This window comes from Malurus melanocephalus, unplaced genomic scaffold (genome assembly GCF_030028575.1).
Source record: "Malurus melanocephalus ecotype Western Australia unplaced genomic scaffold, MMel_1.1 scaffold_55, whole genome shotgun sequence".
NCBI classification, from domain to species: domain Eukaryota; kingdom Metazoa; phylum Chordata; class Aves; order Passeriformes; family Maluridae; genus Malurus; species Malurus melanocephalus.
The window spans coordinates 2,173,460-2,179,477 of NW_026623287.1; positions in this window are offsets into that span (position 1 = coordinate 2,173,460).

Below are 6,018 nucleotides of genomic sequence, written 5' to 3' on the forward strand. Positions count from 1 at the left end.
AAAAAAAAAAAACCAAATAAAAAAACAAACAACCACACTTCTTATAATTAACTATATAATATTTACTTTTAAATGTATTTTGTAATATTATGGTATACCTTTATACTTTGAAATTTCATGCACCTTTTACCCTTTGAGCAAAATTCAGACCTTTTTAAATTGGTGATGTTTGTTGCTTTCTATACGTGTTCACATGGAGTAAAACATGCTTTATTACACTGATGAACAAGTTATTCATTTGACCCTCAAAGAGAAAACTGCCTTTGATAATACACCTTTGAAATATGCAGCAATTTGGTCGAAAAATACTCTGATGATACTTTCATGGCTGCGATTTATCTTTTTTTTTTTCTCTTCTCTATTTTAAAACATATTGCCAGATTTATTTGCTATAGYATTAAGTTTCAAAGCCTAACCATTTCTAGCCCTGCACTTCTAATGTGATTCAGTCCTTTGACTCAAAATTCTCATTCTCAGATATTAAATCAACATGTGCCTTTATGACTCAACATTTATCTGTGGGATGATGATTGAATTCATAATTTAGCAAGGCATCTGTATAAATAAATCTTTACTAATAACTGTGAAAGATAATCCTGCCATGTTCCTTTTATACAAAGGAGAAAAAATTAAATAAAGAAAAAAGACCCTTAAAAAACTATTATTCATACAGCTGTCCTTCATATGGACACCCCTCAAAAGCTCCATCCCTCCACACATGAACACACGAATTAATTTGTGTGAAACTTCTGCACGTGTCACTTTGTATACCTTGCATATAAAAGTAATTTACACAAGTTTTAAGTCTCCTTTGTATTCCAGCAGTGATGTAAAGAAATAAGCCCCAGAGGGCCTTACTATAAATGAAAGCTTATACTTTAAGTGTTATTAATTAAATCACTCTTCAACCAGGTTATACTTGGAGCTACTCACACTATGCATACGTGAACAGACACTGCATTAAAATCCACATCAGTGACTACATCCTGAATTAATTTCTTGTACTTTATAAACGGAGGAAGGAACTGCTAGATATTTCTGGCTTTGTTTTTTTTCTCATTTCCTCTCTTGCATTTCCTTCTCAAAAACCCAAAGCTGACATTGTTTTTCTTCATAATGACTTTTTTTTTTTAAATTGTGAGTCATTCTACAGCACTGTGAATATTGCATGATTGCCTGAAAAGACAAGGAATTGGGCACATCTTCCATGCTTCATCTTGTGGTGCAATGTATCCACAGCAAATTCCTCTGTAATGGGTATTATGGCTCCCATGTTCCATTTTGCAACTGCCAATTTTGGCATTTCCACTTCACATCTTCTCGTCCCTTTCTTCACCTAAAAAAGGGGGGTTTACTGTTTTTAATTATTTCCACGAGAATTCGAGACTGACTGTGAAAGTGAACCTGTCTTTGYAAACATAGAGTCAGTATCAATGTCTAGGGATGAAAAAGAGAATTACTTGAGTTAAGATTCAGGAGACATTAGACTGAGATCTTATGGGAATTAAAACTGGGTTTTAGCTTRCAATAAGTTCAAAAGAAGAAAGATKAAACTCCAGTAAAAATTATCCTAAAAGTGTGTGCCATATGTTGCAAGATTTTGAACACTTTTTCTCTTTTTGAAAGATACCTGCAGCATAATTTCTGTACAGACTCACTAGCTGCATCTAAAGGGTTTGGGGATTACCCAGCTGCGTGGTCAAAGGATTACATCTGAGGAAAGGCTGTACCAGATTTAGTTCAGACTGCCTCTGAAACTTATATATTCAGCTGCTCCAGTGTTGGAAACTCCTTCTGGGAAAAGATGAATGCCAGCAACATGCATACAGATTTAAAGTGCATTTACCATTTTACCCCTTGGATTTCCACTTTAGGAAGATATTTGATTTGTGGATATCTGCCCTGCTTCAATGGTACCATTGATTTACCAGGAGACGTTGCTTCATCTCGAAGCTTTGATTTGGTTCTGGGTTGAGGCACCTCAGGCTTTTGTCAGAAAGCACCAGAAGATATTTCAGACATTTTTCTTTGTCCCTGCCTTACACCCCAATATAAGGATTTCTGTCATATGAATAACATTTTCAGCATAAGTGGAAGGAAAGTTTCACACTCCAGCATTTTAGGCCTGAAAATGAGAGGAAGCAAACCAGTGATAAACACTGAATCTAAAATGCCCTAAGCAGAGAGCAAGGAGGAGGCAAAATATAGAGTGGGTAGAAATGTGATTCATTTTAAAACTTAATTTAATAAATTGTGCTAAAGATGCTGAAAAATGCATTTAGCTCTCAACCTCCAGGACCGTGCATTGTGAACTAGCATCTAGCCATAATGGGGTTTCTGCTTCATCAGCTGCAATAATTATTTTTCTTGATTTGCCTTGGTCATTTAATATAACAATTTCTCAGTGTGTATATGTGTGTATGTGCTTTTGTGCTTTTCCTTTGATTCCTTTTTCTTACTTATCTTTCTTTCCTGTCAAAAACCAAACCAATCCAAAACAAAACACACCAAGAAGGAACRTTAAAGATGACTTAAGATGCATTTTAATGAGTGATTTTGTAAATATTTCTTACAAGGAAGCACAGCCTTCTGGACAGTGCTCACAGTAGAACATTCTAGATGCTTTACAGAGAATGAGGGTGGCATGGAKATCAAGGTCCAAGGTCTCCATGTTCCTCAATATGGCAGCTGGTGTATAATGCTTCATTTTATACTGTAGATGGTTTACCAGCTATCACCAAACTCATTGTGTAAGGTTCAAACAAGGCTTCAGGATCCCCAGCAGTGCTCAGCAGATTTCAGGCTTGAGTTTGCATACTTGGGACTTTAAAGGCATGTTGTGTCAACCACTTAAAATCATCAGCTCTTTCTTTCACTTGATTTGCTAAAGAACTGGGTGACATTGTTGGTTGAGAAGTGGCTCTCAGTTTTCCCTTCTCCCTGTCCAGAATCTCAATAAGACCTTTTGCTCCATTTAAATGCTGGTGGTGTTCCACGAATCTCAGATTTTTTACTTTCTCCTAAGAGACACACTAGCGCACACTGTCTTGAGAATGTGCGGGAGTGTATGTATTAAAAAAACCCTCCAAAAAACTAAACAACACAAARCCACAACCTAACAACACACTGATTTGGATCAAGCTGTGATGTGTGTTTATATCTTTTTGATCTATATTTTCTTTTATTAACCATCCCCTTGCCCTGTATCTGGGAGTGTTAGCTACTGTTTCTCAATTACACCCACTGGTAAAACCTGCCCTGTGGGGTTTCTCGCAGCAGTTGCCCTTCCAGCGTCAGCTCAGCAGATGAAAAGCAGATGGAAAATTCCAGGGGTTCAGGTCTGAATGTTTCAATCATAAGTTAGCATAACATGGACTGGTGAGAGCTGTGTTTTTAGTCTGCTATGCAAAATGAGGCAGCTGCATTCTGGCAAAGCTGTTTGCACTGGAGGCTTAGCTCTGGAAAGTAGGAACAACAAATAAAGGATTCCAGGAATTCACACTCAAAGGAAGAGCAAAGATAAAAAAGGGAAAAGGTGAGTACTCAGAATATCAGTAGCAGAMTGTTTGCCTCAACCAGGGGTCTTATAGATCAGGTTTGCTTCTCTGAGGGGTGAACCAATTAATGGACATCCTTTAGCTGAGACACTTACTCTCAGCTTCAGCAGGACAATGAATCTTGAATAGAARAAGACACAGCCCATTAAAACATCATCCTGAAGCATTAGCTTTCCTCTCTCCCCCACTACCCTTCCTCTTCACTGAGTTCAAAGGAAGTCTGGAGTTCCTGAATTAGATCTCTCTGCAGATGCCTTGAAAAAGCAAACTGGCTTCATTTCCAGTCAGTCAACAAAGCACATAAAAAGAGACCCTGGACAGAAGATTGCAAGTGACCTGAGTTTGAAATCAATCTCAGAACAGGCTTAAGTTCTATTAAAACTTTTCCATACTAGAGTCAAATTTGGACCACTCATYACCTTCAAAATTAGGACCACTGAAAAGTTTTATCCAAACTGATGCTTATGAAGACCTCAAATTACCTCCCACACATGTTCCTCATTCCTATTAATTTTATTTATGTATTTAAATCGTTGCTCACTGGGATACTCTCATCAGATGCACATTTTGCTTTTGGGAGAGTTCCCAGGGGAGAGGCAGTCAGAGAGTATTACCACAGCCTTCYTCAACACAACACAAACAATATCCTGCAGCACAACTCAATCTGAGCTAGCAGGCAGCTGCACAGAACAGTCCCACTATCAATTAATTTTAATAATAATACTTAGCACGTACAAAATGTGTTTCAACTTCAAAGCACTTTTTGAACAGAGAAGGCCAAACTGGGTCTGCCCCGGTGTGGCTGAGTTTTGCAGAAGGATAATGAAAAATACTGTCTTGCAAACACTGTTCTGCACCTCTCTCATCTTCCCTTTTCTTCACCCAGGCTTGGAGTGATTTCATGCCTGTTTTTGCATTTTGTTGGACAATATGCAGCCACTTCAACAGCTCACTGCTGTGGTGTTTTCAAGGGGTTTACAGTCAAAGCCTGAGAGAGACTTGCTTTGTGCATCTGGATAACTTGTTGATTAGAGTTAAACTCTACCCATTTTTTTTTTTTTTTTTCTGACTCAAGATCAGAGAAATGATTCCCACCTAGTGCTGGAGTGAGGCGGTGTTGCAAAATTCACCGTTTCTTTTCCATTTGTTATTAGTTTCTGATTTTGTTTTCCATGTGAGGATGCTAGTATACTGCACCACAYTTCTGTGGATTTAAGTGGAACAGGGTAAGAAATTTGTTTCCTTTCCACCCTCTGCTTTTTCCTGCCCCATTTCATGTCAAATCAACTTCAAATGATCTAGCTAGAATGGGTGCTGATGTCAGAAACCACTTCTATTTATTTTGATATATCGCTCCCAAAACAGCTCTCTCTGCACCTGCTGGACAAAAACATGCTGTCAGAGGGATGGAGCACTTCTAATGAAATACCTGCTAAAGCTGTGCTCATTAATGCTTCAATTTTCCTGTTATTGTGAAACGTGACTCATAATATATCCACGTATTAATAGCAAACCCATTGACTACTGAGAGGATGGTACTGCAGGGGACTRTTTAATATCAGATGAAAAGTCTCAGCCATGTGTACAAAAATGAATGAAATTTCTCTCTCTTAAAGCAAGTTCCAGGGCCATATCAGCTCTTGACATTGCTGTGCACCAGGTGCCAACTGGGGGCTCACTCATCTTTATTTCAAGTACTGACACAAGTCAGCTTCTAAAACAAGACCCTATAAGAGAGACACAGTGAACAGTTGCTCTGTTCTTGCGCAATGAATAAAATTATTTTCAGCTTAAAAACAGGGGAAAAAAAAAGAAAAAAATAAAAGGTTGTTTCTCTCACTTTCTTTTCTCATGCTTTTTTTTAAAATTTATTTTTTATGGATATAAAGCACATAAAGAAAAATATACTGAGATCAGATGCAATCATTTTGTCATTGCTGAAGGATATTATTATCTAAAAGGCATTTATGGAAGAGAATATATGATCCATATATTCATAAAATTTGTTCAAATTGGTTTAATGTTCTCAACAATATATCACACAGCTTTTTCTCTGTTAATCATATGTTTCTTGAAAATAGGGCACATATATCTTTGTATTTTATCATATCTTTTGTTTAGTTTGTATATTTTAAATATATGCTGACAAGATAATTTAACTTATTGTACCATTTTGGAATATTAAATAATGAGGATTTTTTATTTTATTTATATCTTCCGGACTTGCTTTTGATCATTTAAAATCTAACAAGAATCTTAAAAGCATGCATTTCTGGAACACGGAATTTCACATTCTGCATCATCAAACTCTTTCCAGTAGTTTTTACATGCTCGCACTGGGGAGATGCTATATTTTGCCAGTGGTTACTTATGTGTACAACTATAATTCTGGAACCTTCTTTAAATTTAAACCATTCAATACAGAGTAAAAGAACTTAAAATATGTTTTCAAAACCATGAT